The following is a 14,963-nucleotide window of genomic DNA, read 5'->3' on the forward strand; positions in this document are numbered from 1 at the left end:
CCTGCACCCACTCCTGGACCAGCCAACAAGAAGGGCGCATGCCATACCACCACATGTGCAGGTGCTCTGCAGCCTACATCTACTCGCATCTGGCAGTTACCAGGGGGTGATAGCTGCGGTGGGTGGTGTATCCCAGAGTTGCCTGTCCCGTTTCTTCAGGAAGTTCCTGGATGCCATGATGCAGAGAATGCACCACTACATCAGCTTCCCAAACACACAGGCTGAACTGCAGAAAACCAAAACAGACTTTTATCACATGGCACAGTTCCCCCATGTCATAGGCTGTATTGATGGCACACACATTCCAATCTGCCCACCAGCTGCCACTGAGCACATCTACAGGAACAGAAAGTCCACCCACTCCATAAATGTGCAGGTGATCTGCGATGCAGGGAACATCATCACTGATATCGTAGCTAAGTTTCCTGGGAGCACCCACGACTCCTTCATCTTCCAGAACAGTGGGATCTACACACGACTGCTTGCCGGAGAATTTGGAGAAGGATACCTGCTAGGTAAGTAACAGTGACGCTCCATTCTACTAAGTGCAAATCATCGTGTATTGAGGCATGTGACTGATGGTTCTCTCATACTCACCTAGGCGACAGTGCATATGCCGTGCGGTCATTCATCCTCACTCCCTACCTACACCCATCAACCCAGAGTGAGAGACGATATAACGTGGCACACAAATCTACACGCAACGTGGTGGAGCGCACGTTTGGACTATTGAAAAGCAGGTTCCACTGCCTCCACAAGAGCGGAGGCGCACGCCAGTACACACCCATCATCTGTTGCAAGATCATTGCCACTTGTGCAATGCTGCACAACCTTGCCACGAAGAGAGGTACAGAGGTGGAACTAACAGATTTTGAGGACAATGAGGATGAGTCAGGTCAGCCAGAGGCCAACGCAGCTGGAGTGCCAACAGCAACAGATGGGAGAGAGAGACGGGCAGAGATCACATGCAACTATTTCTGAGTAAGTAAGGGGACACAGCCAGTTGTTGAATGTCATGACGTAGTTTAGTAATGCGGCACTACACCACAACACCAAGAAAATGCCATTCTGGCAACATTGCGTAATGACTACTAGCAAGTCCAGGGTTACGTCACCCAATTGTCTTAGGCTATGCCGTGCAGCATTACTGTTTGCGGCCACGCGCTACAGTGTGGGATGCCACGGATTGTGCCTCCTCACTAGTGGCAGCCTCATGCCGCCTGCTGCTCCTGCGTGTATCTGGGACCGGGGGGGTTATGCTGCTCCTGCTGCTGGTTTCGATGCTTTCCGCAGCAACCCCAGCACCAGTTGTGGCCGCCTGGCTTGTCAATAGCACTTCCAGTGCACTGGTGACCTGCACCATCCCCCTAGAAACGTCGCTGCTGCAGTGTGTCAGGCCCTCCTGCATAGCCACAGAGCGCCTGCAGAGCAGTGAAGTGGCAGTTGACAGCCGGTTGAGTGCCCTGGTATGACTGTCTCTCCTCTGCCGTTCCCGGTGCCGTGCAGCTCTGTCTGCATCATACTTGCTGCACAACAGCTTGATGGACTGGGGCATGTCCTGCATGCCCGCAGCCATCTCACTCATCCCCACCGCCATAGCGCTGATGCCCCTGTCCATGTTGTCAAAAGTAGCTTTCAGTCCCCGCATTTGCCGCTGAACTGACATCACTGCCTTTGTTTGTAGGCGCTGTATTTTCAACATGTTGCCCTCGAGCCCCGAGAATACCCCATGGCTGTCAACGTATGCTGGTGGACTCTGCATCCGAGACCTGCGGCGCCGTCTGGCACCTGTGTGTGCTCCCTCTGAGGTGGAGAGCACAGTGGCATGGCTCCCATCCTGGGGCATAGTGTTTGGCTCCGGGCCCCTGCTGTCGTCAGATGAGGTCTCTAACACTCGCAACCTAGCAGCAGCACGCCTCCTCGACCTCACAAATGCAGGCGGTGATGTGGCCGGTGACTCAAGCATGAGTGGTGATCCTGGCTGTGGTGCTGATTCGGGCTGTGGTGGTGATGCTGGCTGTGGTAGTGGTGATGCTGGCTGTGGCAATGATCTCTGGGCAGAACTTGTGCTGGCCAGCCCTGAACTGCCTTGCCGGTGTGCCCTCTCTCCTGTTGCATGTGCAGTCCTGCGCGATGTTACATCTGTGGACAGAAATGCAACATCAGCTCAGTGTACCTGAAGGCCTGCATTGCAAGCATCACAATACATTTCTGTAACACTCTCACACTGTCCTCTGCCTGCTTTTCGCTAATGTGTGTACCATGCCTTGTTGTTCTGTGCTATTCAGTTCATGGTTGGGGTTTCCCAGACTACATCTCCCATAATGCATTGCCAGTCTGCACTAACACATGGACTGGAGTGGGATACTCATTTCACAATGGGGGATGTGGGATAGGGGTAGGGGGGGCTACATTGCTGTGCATTCGTCTTACCTTGTTGGGTGGCGGCTCTGGCAGAGCTGTCGGCATCCCCAAGCCCCACGACACTCTCGGGCTCTATTGTGGACTTCACCAGCTCCTCCAGTTCGGTAAGGGCAGGTGCCCTGTTCGTTCCACCTCCTGTCCGGCTGGCCTCCTTCTGCAGTTCCCCCATCTTCCTCTTTGTGACGATCCTCAGGTCGTACCAGCGCTTTTTAAGTACCTCAATGTCCCTGGGGGTCACTCCAACAGCATTGACCTGCGCCTGGATTCCCAGCCATATATTCCGCTTCTCCGACTCTGGCACTTGCAGGGACTGCCTCCCAAACAGCTTCTGGTGCTGCTTCACCACCTCCTCCACTAGTACCTGGAGTTCCTTGGGGCTAAATGTCTGCTTTCTCCTCCTTTCCCCTCCATCTCTCTGTGTCTCCTGGCTGGACATTGTGAGTTTGAGCTGCACAATCAAGCACTGGCTCCCTGCCTCTCCTCTGCACTCCCAGCCTCTCCAGAGTCTGTTGATTGTGTGCACCTGCCTGGGTGTGGCCACTTCCTGGTTGGGTGGGGTTTGGTTGCACAGGATTGGCTGTTTCATCCAGTCATGTGTTTTTGTTTTTCCGATTCGGTAAATACCGATTCGGTAAATACCGAATCGGTAAATACCACTTCGAAATTTACCGATTCGGTAAATTTCGATTCTTGAATACCGAATGTTACCGAATCGGTAATTATTACCGAATGATTACCTACATATAACTTACCGATTCATAAATACCGATTCGGTAAAATTCGGTATTTAAGAATCGGTAAAATATATTTACCTACATATGGCCCTTAGTGTTGAGCCTTGCTTCATCTGGCTTGTATTTTAACCATGTGTGGACTAAATGGACTGCTGGTATCTTCCTCCTAGTTATCATCCTCTTAGTTGGAAGATTCACCATCCTGAGAACTTCTAAATATAATTTCAGCTTTTATGTTGTATATTTTTGACACACTCACCTTTAGAAAGATGCACTACATCCTTGCATGTAAGTTATAAAGTTAATATTAAAACCCATTAAAACATGTTGGGTGGTGTCAGCCTATTACATGATGGTTATGATCTTTCTCATTGTACTCATGCGGCTATTTTATTTTGTTCTAGATCTTTTATTATTTTCTTAGAGACAATACGAAACAGAAAGCATGTAATACATGCATACATGAACCCTGCTAGAACATGCTTATATCAGTAACGATATACATTGCTTCCATCTACAACCTTGTATACAGGGGAATATAGATAAACAGAGACAGATTTAAGGTTGTCGGCAGGCAGAAGGCGTTCGGGTACAAGGGCAAGGGCAACAATAAGTCTTGATAAATAATACATACAAAAACAGTAATGAGGAGCACTAACAAATATGGATGTTGGAGAGGGTTATAGTAGGCATACCCAATATAAATCATGAAGGGGAAGAGAAATGGGGGGCAGAGATCGAAAGAGTTGGGGGAGACCACCATGTGGGTGAGAGACAATAAGAAAAGATTGAGTATGACAGCTTATGTTCGAGAACGAAGCAGAGTGGACCAAGAGGGTGTCAGCTTATGGTCACAAACCATCAAGTGTGTGCCAAATGGACTGACCATCGACAAGGCTCCCTGTAGGGACAGATAAACTTTATGTGTGCTTCTAAGATACGTGACCCATGCCCACCATGTGTGATATGATCCTTTATTTAGTGTCTTCCATTCAAATAGAATAACTTTAATTTCCACTGTTAATAGAAGATCTAGTAGAGCTAAATCTTTTTCAGGTAGGTCTAATGGATGGTTGGAAGCATGCAGTCCTAACAGTATAAGGGGTAGCGACAGCCAGAAGATCACATTAAAGTTAGCCTGAAGTCATTTATTGACATCGGCCCAGTGTGAGGAAAGCCGTTTACATGAAAGGAATATACGTTCAAAGTCCCCAGGGGCTTCTTCACAGGACCAACAAGAGTCAGAGTCAATCAGTTTCAGATTGAACAATCTGAACAGGATTTAATATAAGACTTGCGACGCTAACACATCTTGTCTGGTACAATCACAGGATCAATTCATTCTTAAGGATCTTTCTCATTGTACTTAGGTGGCTATTAGAGTTGCCTCTCTATTTGGTCATTCTGTTTCTGCTAGATTGCTGTTTTGCACAATCCTATTTCTTTAATGGGTTATTACTCAATTTAATTTGGGGCATAGGCTGGCGCTGAGATGCGCTGTCTGTTCTGCAACATCTGCTCCTTGAGGGCGGGTTGGTAACAGCCAACTTCGAGTTGTATTATGCCGTGGCCCAGCAACAGTGGCCCCTGGCTTGGTTAAGTATACCGGACCATCCTGTTGGTACATAAAACACTGAAGGACATTAACACCTATTCTTGGCTTTCTGACCCAATCACTTGCTCTGCGCCAGTATATCGACAAATGACAGTGGTCCGCTGCTGCTGGCATAGATATTTACAACCCAAGGGCTCACTCCTCCCATACTCCCCCTCGATCCCCATCTGGGATTTGGCACTACTACGACAATCTTCGAGACGCACTGATCCGACCCCGTGGACTGCAATCACAATTACACAAGCGGGAGATCTCTACAATGAAGGGAAACCTATGACATTCCAAGAATTAGTAGAGTTGTACGGGTTGAGTGCTGGCCAGTTTTATTTATACTGTAGTGTGCAACGGGTTGTCTGCCAGACTCGGGGAACTGGGGAGACTGAACCCCCTGCAATGCAGGTATTGAATGCATTGTTGACCTTCGACAATACACATCATGCCATCACATTTCTGTATTCTGCTCTTAATCCTACCCCACTCACTCACGCCTCAAGGTAACCCATCAAATGGGATGCAGTGCTATCATATCTACCTACTGATGCAGCCTGGACCCTCGCTTTCCAGATGACCAAGATTATGTCTTGCAATCCTAGATTTTGTTTCACACATTTTAATTTTATCCACCACACATATTTCTCCCCAGCCCGCATCCAGCACATGTATCTGAAAGAGACACGTTAGTGATAGATTCCTTACCTTAGAATATCCCCAGGCGTCAGACTGGATCCGGAAAGTTTTTGTAGCAGTACCCCTGCGCGTCAGTAGGTGATGTCATGCGGCTCCGTGTCCGTCACTGGCGTCGTAAGCGCCGAGATGACGTCACAGAGATTACTTAGGCGCCACCCATGCGCGCTGACGTCAGTTCTTTCTTTTTCCGCGCTAGCAAGAGCAAATCTGGATAGAGCACGTACCTTAGTCACTTTTTGACTACTCTTTTGAGACTTTTGTCCCACCCTTTTTTCTCCTGGTGCACGTAGGGATGCCTGGATTTAAGTCCTGTGGGGCCTGCCGTCGCAATATGTCGGTGGCGGACCCCCATGATGTTTACCTCTACTGCCTGGAGACCGACCACGACTCCCGGGCCTGCCGGGACTGTCGGGCCATGGCCCCGAAGGCCTTGAGGAAACTGCTGGAGGTCCGGCATTCGTCCCAACGCCGCTCCGGGTCCAGGGACCATTTCCGGCGTGTTCGCTCTCCGACGTCCCCCTGTCGGTCCTCGGATGCGGACGAGGGGGACAGGGGTTCTGCCCTGAGACTCCCTTGGAGCCTGGGAGTCCCGCAGCCTACCCGCCTTACCCGGGTCTGCCGGCAACTTCCAAACAGGTGCAAGACTATCTTGCCACCATGGACTGCCTTTTTAGGCCTCGGGCTCCCGCCGGTGTGCCTTCGGGCCCCGCGGTCCCATTTCCAGATCCTGTTGGCCTGTCTGCGCCACCCGCAGATCCAGCTTCGGCACCACAGGATCCTACGCCGCAGTGGGTACCGTTCGTTCTGCCCTTGACCCGGTTCCAGGACCATTTCGTTCCTGCCTGGGATCCGCATTGGGACACGGCGCTGGCCTAGCCCTGGCTCTACCGCCACGGCCGGTTTCTCCTGCAACGGAGGTGGAGGATGACTGGGAGGGGTCCGAGGACCCTCTTGCCCATCAGTGTGACTCCGAGTAGGACTATCTGAAGGACGACGGCGACCTCGATGTCTCTTCTGACCCAGGCTTTGCCTCTCCCCCACCTACAATGGAGGAGGGTGCTTCCTACACGATGGTGCTCCATCGAGCTGCTGAGGTCCTCAACCTCGGTCTTCCTACGGTGGCCCTCAAAACTAACCTCCTCACTGAGGTGCTCCTGACGGCGTCTACTTCGTCGGAGCCACTGCTTCCCTTCAATGACGCCCTTACCGACGTCCTTTGGGCACTTGGTCGTGATCGGCCACAGGGGCCCCTGTGGATAAGAATGTCGGCAGGTGTCACCGCCCGGCGCCTGGTGACCCCGCTTTTCTGATCACTCATCCTACGCCTGAGAGTCTGGTCATCCAGACTTCGACGCCGCAGAGTGCCTTTCCCAAGGCTCTGTCTGATAAGGACTCTAAGAACCTGGAACAGTTCGGTAAGCGGTTGTTCTCTTCGGCTAGCTTAGGGCTGCAGTCGGTGAACACCGCCTGCTTATTGGGCCGCTATTCCCACGCGGTGTGGGATACCGTTGCTCAGGTGTTGCCTCAGTGTCCTGAGGAGGTCCAGGCCGTGCTTTCCCAGGCCGTCGATGAGAGTAAGGATGCGGCTAAGTTCGCCATTCGGTGTGGTTTGGACACCGCTGACTCGTTGGGCAGCGTGATTTCTACGACTGTGGTGCTACGTCGTCACGCCTGGTTGCACTCTACTGGGTTCTCGCCCGATGTCCAGAGCTCGCTCATGGACATGCCCTTTGATGGCACTCGCCTGTTTGGCGAAAAGGCCGATAGTGCACTGGAACGTTTTAAGGACTCGCGGGCCACGGCCAAGTCCTTGGGTCTTTCTGCGAAGAGCCCTGCCACTCCTGGTTTTCATTCCTTTCGTGGCCATGGCAGAGATGCCTAGGCACGTTGCCTTTAGCAAGCCTGTGCTGAACCAGCCTCAGCGCGGCCGCGGATATGGCTTCCACAGGGGCGGGTCTGGAAATCAGCGTGGGGGTCAGTCCACCTCTGCCCCCTCTGCTTCTACCTCCAAACCTTCCTAATCCAAGCTTTGTGGAGCACCCCATGCCAGTGGGTGGCAGGATCCACCACCACCTCCCCCACTGGCGCGATATCACTTCAGACAAGTGGGTGTTGAAGATCGTCCACAGGGGTTACTCCATTCCCTTTCAGTCCTCCCCTCCAGCCATGCCACCACATGTCGGGGATCACTAAGTACTTCTCCAGCAGAAAGTCACGGCCCTCTTGGCCAAGGGGGCCACTGAGTGCGTTCCTGGGCCGAAAGTAGGGAGTGGTTGTTATTCCCACTACTTTTTGGTCCCCAAGAAGGACAAGGGGGACCTGCGCCCCATCTTGGACCTCCGGAACGTCAATCGCTTCCTCCGGAAGGAGAAATTCAAAATGCTGACTCTGGCTCAGGTCCTGGCTGCCCTCGACCCTGGAGACTGGATGGTATCGTTAAACTTGCAGGACGCATATTTTCACATCCCCGTCCTGCCGGCCCACCGGCATTACCTGCGGTTCACGGTAGGCCTGGAGCATTTTCAATTTGCCATGCTCTCCTTCGGCCTTACCAGCGCCCCTCAGGTGTTCATGAAGGTGATGGCGGTGATCGCAGCTCACCTGCGCAGGTCAGGGGTGTCAGTCTTCCCTCACCTCGACGACTGGTTGTTGAAGGCGGGCTCACCCCAGGGAGTCGTCAACCACCTTCAGACTACGGCCGACCTCCTGCATTTGCTGGGGTTCACCATCAACATGCCAAAGCGGCACCTGAGTCCCTCTCAGAAGCTCCCCTTCATCGGAGCAGTTCTGGATTCAACGCTGTTTTGGGTTTATCCTCCCGAGCAGCGAGTTTGGGACATTCAGGCTATGATTCCGAGCTTTCAGTATCTGTCCCGGGTTTCAGTCAGTGTTGGACTTGGCCCTTCTGGCAGGTTCACCCCTGAACTTTTTTGATTTTTACTGGTGACTTGGTGTGGTGATTGTTTGGTTTCTGCGCACTTTCCCTGTGTCCCAGGGTAAAGTGCGTGCGTGCTCTGAGTGCATGTGGTGAGATAGGCCTGCCCTCCCATAGGAATGCATGGGGAATGTATGTGTCCCTAGTAGTTCCTGATGCGTGGGGTGTGCAGGCCCGAGTTTGGTATGTGCGGACTCGTGGGAGTGAATGCTGCGCGATGATGTGTGCGGCGTGCATGTACCTAGTGTGGAAGTGCCACTTCTAGAAGTGGGCACTTCTGTGTGCAGTGTGTCTGTCGCGTGATTGGCTGGTCATGTCATGTGACGGGCTAGGGATTCCCCAGTGTCAGGATGAGTCACCCAGTGGTGAATGGGGAGATCAGCAGCTAGATGGGTGCGAGGAGTACACCTGGGTCCTGAATAGGACAGGGTTTTCCACACACAATGCTGGCCCCGCCCCCTGCGGTGCGACTGACGACCCTAGCCCTGCCAATGAATAGAGTGAGGGGCTGAGCACATCAAGGGTGCTCCCCAACCAGCTGCGACTGGTTTTCCCCCTCACCCTGAACCCAGAACAAAGGGGTTTGCTGTATAAAAATGGGGCTGTGTCCCCACAGAAACTGTTCTTTGCCAGGATCCTGCCTGAGGGGGACTGCTGCTGCTGCTGGACCAGAGGACCGCCACTTGGACTACCTCCCTGCCTGGAGGCCCAGTGAGCTGGCTCTGGGTCCAGCCTTGCCCCCACCCCTGCCTTGCTGTGTGCAGGGGAGAACTTTGCTGGACTTTGTGGTTCTTTTTATCCTAAAGCACCAGGCAGGGCTTTCCTTTCCCTCATAGCGCTAGGAGCGCTTTTCTTGGCTTCATAGCGCTGGGAGCGCTTTGTTTGGGTCCCCTAAGCGCCTGGAAGCGCTTTTCTCTCCCCCAACGCGCTTGGATTTGCCTCTAGCGCTCAGGAGCGCTTTATTGATGCCAGCCGGTGCCCACCCGGCGTTTACCCCGCTTATTTAATTATTTGATCGAGCGGGAGCCCACCCCGCATTGTGGTGTGCTCGCGGGTGCCCACGCCGCTAATTTGTTTATTTTACGGCGGGTGCCCACCCCGCCGTATATCACATCTACAGAGGGAGCCTACCCCTCTCATTGCCGAGAAATCACCGCCGCGGCCCCGGGGAAGACAGGAAGTCAGGCAGCGCCTTTGGTGACGTGGGCGGGGCCTCATCTCAAACCAGGAAGTCGACGGGAGCCTACCCCGCGCTTCCCAGAAGGGCTCCGGTGAAGTAGGGCGGCCGCGAGGACGAGAGGGGTCCCGGAGGTACTGGCTGCCCGAGCGGGGCTCTCGTGAGGAAAAGGAGAGCCCCGCCGTCACCGGAGACGTCAGCGCAGCCTCCGCTTCAGCCCGGTAAGTGGGGCGCTTGCCGGGAGGGTGCGCGAAGCAGCCTGGGTGGTTGCTGAGCGCTGGTGCGCTCCAACACGACCCACGTTGTTTTTGAAGAGCCCAGGGAGGCTCTAAACCTAACGGGGGCATTTTGTTGATCAGCAGAGCGGCCCCGGAAGGCAGCGGGCCGCTCCAACGTTATTTGGGGCCATTATTCCGCTTTGCCTAGAGCCCCGAGTGAGGCTCCATCGTTGGGGGCAGATTTGTTTTCGAGCGCTCGTGCGCTCCAACGAGGGCATTTCCTGGTGATTAGAGCGGCCCCGGAAGGCAGCGGGCCGCTCCAACGTGAACGGGGCACATTATTATTAAGAGCCTGCGAGGCTCAAGGGGCACAATATTGATTCAGAGCCCAGACAGGCTCCAACGACTGCCATAAGTGTCCTAAGGGCCCCGAGGTGCCCAGGCCCCAGTCCCTACAGCTGCCCAGCACTTCGTGGGCAGCTGCAGCGTTTAGGTTGTGCCTTGTGCGCCGGGCTTGCGCAGCCTGCGCAGTCGCGCCCTGACATTCTTGTATATTGGGTATTTCTGCATCCTGAGAGGCCAGTTGGCCTGCGGACAGTTATCTTGTGTTGTGCCCTCCCCTAGGGCACTTGGTGATTTTCATACATGTACTTTTTGCGCCTGCGCAATGCCTTCATTATATTTTATGTCCTGAATTGTGTTTACACCTCTGAATGTTATGCATCATGTGTTTATGTGCTTAGACCCCTACAGGTAGAGTGATACTTAGGTGGTTGTTTTACCCCTAGTACAGGTGGTACTAGTGAGGTCCTAGTTCCCTGCGTGGTATTCCTAAAAGGTGGTTAGGGTTGCGTAGGTGGTACGTTCTGATACCAGTAGTTACTGGTTGTGTGCTACATGTTCTAGTTTTAGTGCTACAGTGATTGTGTGCTATGTTCTCAAATATTATTCCTACGTTCTAAGTGCTATTCCTACAAAGTGCTAATTCCTGACAGTGGTCCATGTGGCCCTGTCCCCTGTATATATAATCCCTTGTAAATTCTGCCCGTGCCTGTTGGCACATTGTAAAGTGTGTGTTTTTATCTAATGTGTTGTGTATAATACAAAGGTTATTTTTATATAATACCTTGTGTGGAGTTTCCTTTGTGGTGGGCCTTGGGTGTTGTTGCTGGGTGCGTGCGCAAACGCTTTACACATCGCCTCAGGGATAAGCCTGTCTGCTCGTGCCAAGCTACCAAGGGGGTGAGCAGGGGTTATCTTTGGCGTGTAACTCCCCAGCCCTGACTAGAGTGGTGGTTTCTGTCTGGCTTTGGCGCAAGCCCTAGCCAACCAGAAATCCCATTTCTAACAGTCAGGATGACACTCCGGCTTCTGGGCCTGATGCCCTCCTGCATGTCCAGATCTCGGAGGGCACTGCACGACAATTGCAGTGGTGGCTCACGAATCGCGATTGGGTCAATGGCAGATCCCTCTCCCATCCCCAACCAGAGCACACAGTGGTGACGGAAGTGTCCCTCCTGGGATGGGGAGGCCACTTGGGAGAGGCGGAGCAACACCTGGCAGGTTCTCTGAACGCCAGGGCGGACAAACTCAGCCGCCGGTGCTTGATGGATCACGAATGGCGTCTGAAATCGGACATGGAGCAAGGTCTCTTTCTGCAGTGGAGACAGCCTTGGTTAGATCTATTCGCCACCTAAGAGAACGTGCAATGTCATCAGTTTTGCACGTTGGAATTTCTAAGGCGGCACTCGCTCTGCGACGCTTTTCATCGCGAGTGGAGTTGCAGTCTATTGTACGCCTTTCCGCCTATACCGCTTCTGCACAGAGTGCTGAAGAAGATTTGGCGCAACCGGGCTCAGGTCTTCCTTGTGGTTCCAGATTGGGCACGAAGATACTGGTATTCCGAGCTACTCAGCATGGAGATCGATCCCCCGATCCGTCTGCCTCTTCGGGAGGATCTTCTGTCGCAGCAGCAGGGGACGGTCCTCTGCCCGAACCTGTCCAGTCTCCACCTCCATGCGTGGAGATTGAGCGACAACAGTTGACAGCTTTTGATCTTCCTCCCGAAGTTTGTGATGTCATTCTGGCAGCCAGGCATCCCTCCACTAAAACGGTATACGCCTGCAGGTGGAACAAGTTTATGGCATGGTGCACAGCGAAGGCTGCGGATCCCCTTTCTGCCCCTCTTTCTGAAGTCCTTCTGTTCCTTCTTTCTTTGGCCCAGCAGGGCTCTGCTTTGGGCACTATCAAAGGTTATCTTTCTGCTATCTCCGCCTTTTTACGGCTTCCAGATCAGCCTTCTCTTTTTAAGTCCCCGGTTGTTAACCGTTTCTTGAAAGGCATTACGCACACGTTTCCTTCCGTGCCGCTCATAATGCCTCAATGGGACTTAAACCTTGTCTTGACATATCTGATGTGCGCTCCCTTCGAGCCCCTTCATAGCTGTCCTGTGCATCTTCTCACTCTCAAGACAGCTTTCCTGGTAGCTATCACCACTGCCAGGCGAGTGAGTGAGCTCCAGGCTCTTTCTTCCAAGCCTCCTTTCCTTTCTATTGATCCGGACAAGGTGGTTTTAAGGACCCGTCCTTCTTTCTTGCCAAAGGTTGTCAGCCCTTCCACATCGGGCAGACCATCCCTTTCCCCACCTTCTTTCCGCCTCCGCATCCTTCAAGGGAGGAGGAGAGGCTCCCCAGTCTGGACCCAAAACATGTGCTTGCATTCTATCTGAAGCCTACGCAGTAGTTCCGGGTGGATGACCAGCTCTTTTTTGGCTACGTGGGTGCCAAAAAAGGTTTGGCTGTGCACAAATGGACCATCTCGCGGTGGGTTGTTCTGTGCATCAAAGCATGTTACTCCTTGGCTAAGAAGGAGCCTCCTGTGGGGCTGGGTGCCCATTCGACCAGGGCAACTGCAGCCACTACTGCCTTGGGACGTGGCGTTCCCTTGCAGGACATTTGTCAGGCAGCTACGTGGGCATCGCTGCACACATTTACCAAGTATTACTGCCTTGACAGTCAGGTCCAGAGAGACAGCTTCTTTGGCCGTTCTGTTCTCCGTGACTTTCTGGTGTGATATGTCCGCAGACCGTCCACCGGGGTTGGTATTGCTGGGGTTTCTATTCTAAGGTAAGGAATCTATCACTAATGTGTCTCTTTCAGATGCACAAGTTACTACTTGTGTAGCGAGATATCTGTAAGAGACATTAGTTAGGGATAGATTCCTTACCACCCCACCCATCCACCCCGTTCTGTAAACTGATTCTAGGGTTAAGGTCATCCCCCTTTCATCGCCCTAGTTTCATGGAACCAATGGTCAGTTTCTTACATGGCTCTGAGTTCCTGGCGTGGAAAGTCGTGTACAGAACTGACGTCAGTGCGCATGGGTGGCACCTAAGTAATCACCGTGACGTCATCTCGGCGCTTATGACGCCAGTGACGGATGCGGAGCCGCATGACGCCACCTACTGACGCGTAGGGGTACCGCTACAAAAACTTTCCGGATCCAGTCTGACGCCTGGGGATATTCTAAGGTAAGGAATCTGTCACTAACTAATGTCTCTTACAGATATATCGTTACACAAGTAGTAACTTGTGCTTCCGGCACTCTCCCCAGCATGCCCCCGCTGCAGATTATCAAACGCGGAATTCATACACATGGTATGGACTTGCGCACCATTACCAGAGGTATGGAAGGAGGTCTCCTCCATAGTAGCGGGATTGTCATCACACTCTCTTCCCCCACCAGATTTTTGTTATTGGGACTGCGCTCCCGAGTGAAGGGCGACACCTGCACCAATTTATTAATTTGTACTTTGTCATATTTAAACATAACATTGCTATGGCCTGGAAGTCTCCTGCTCCACCAGAAATTAGGAGCTGGCTTCAAGTATTACTGATATGGACCAGAGCGGAGGCACACACTCTAAGACTGCTACGCATGAAGGGTGCTTCCCGCATGGGTGGCCAAGAAAGGGAAACATAGTGGCTTGCTGTCGAGGCCAAAACCGATGATCGTCCACCTTGAGCGCACTGACTGAAAAGTGCACTTATCCATGATGCATTCATGGATGTTGCTAAGATGCTCATGCTCTAACTTTCCCCTACATCCACTGCTACTCCCTCCTAGTCCTCACTCACTCCCACCTCCCCTGGGAAGGATCTCCCCCGTCCCATGCGCAACCATTCACCTATGCAAAACTGCACCAGTGGTCCAATCACTTCGTTGCTCTCTCCCTCCTGTCCACTACATGGACCCTTCGGCGAGTACAATGGATCGCTTCCACATTACCCCGTGGCATAGTTAGTTGATTGTTGTAGCGTTACCATTAATACGTATGGACTTAAGATGCTATGCCTAGTATACTGTGAAACGTAGAGCTCTCATGTTATTAGATAAATTGTTATTCCCCCTTTCCCCTCTATTTTCATTTCTTTCCAAATACTTATTCTTCCCCCACCTTCTAACATTGTATGCTAAGAGACTACTTGTTCCATCCTGTGACTTTTAATGTATCCGGCGAACAAAGCCTGAAAATGTTATAAGTGACATGTATCCTGCTGGCCCCGCTCACATGTACATGAGGCTGTATTGGTTCACTTACATATTGGTGTATTATTGCTTATATATGTTCCGTGATAAGCTCTCCACTGCTTACTGTTACACACTGTATTCTGTGCTACCAATAAAAACATTTTTTTAAAATCCTATTACCTGTTGCACAAGGACCCAGGTTCCATTTGTGAAACAAAGGACACTTTGGGGGAGATTTACTAAGATTTTGCACTGTGTTTTGACGCAAAACAGTGCAAAATCTTTTTTTCCTAATTTACTTTCCAGCACTGAACTTGTTTAGCTCTAGAAATAACGTAAAAGTAATGCAAAGCAGCGCATAGCGCTGCTTCGCATTACTTTGCACCATAGGGGCATGCCAAGGATGGTGCATGGGCGTTCCCATGCAACCACCCATGGTTTCTCATGCTAAACCCAATTTCCTAAATACAGTGGATTGGGTTTAGCGTGAGAAAAATGCGCCCTTTTAAACTAGGCGCAAGGAAGGAGACATGCTTTCATTTCTCCTTCCTTGTCTGACTTTGCATGTGTGCCAGGGCCGGACTGGCTGTAGTGGGAACGGGGTGTTTTCCTGATGGGCCGCCAGGGTGGGGGCTGGTTTTCT

General features: G+C 52.2%; 1 protein-coding gene across 2 annotated transcripts in view; it reads left to right on the top strand.

The window, feature by feature from the left end:
- COL19A1 (collagen type XIX alpha 1 chain) overlaps nucleotides 1-14,963 on the top strand; it is a 2,198,704-nt gene that overhangs the window by 1,954,395 nt on the left and 229,346 nt on the right. The window lies entirely within an intron of this gene.

Source organism: Triturus cristatus, chromosome 6 (genome assembly GCF_964204655.1).
Source record: "Triturus cristatus chromosome 6, aTriCri1.1, whole genome shotgun sequence".
In the NCBI taxonomy this organism is placed as follows: Eukaryota; Metazoa; Chordata; class Amphibia; order Caudata; family Salamandridae; genus Triturus; species Triturus cristatus.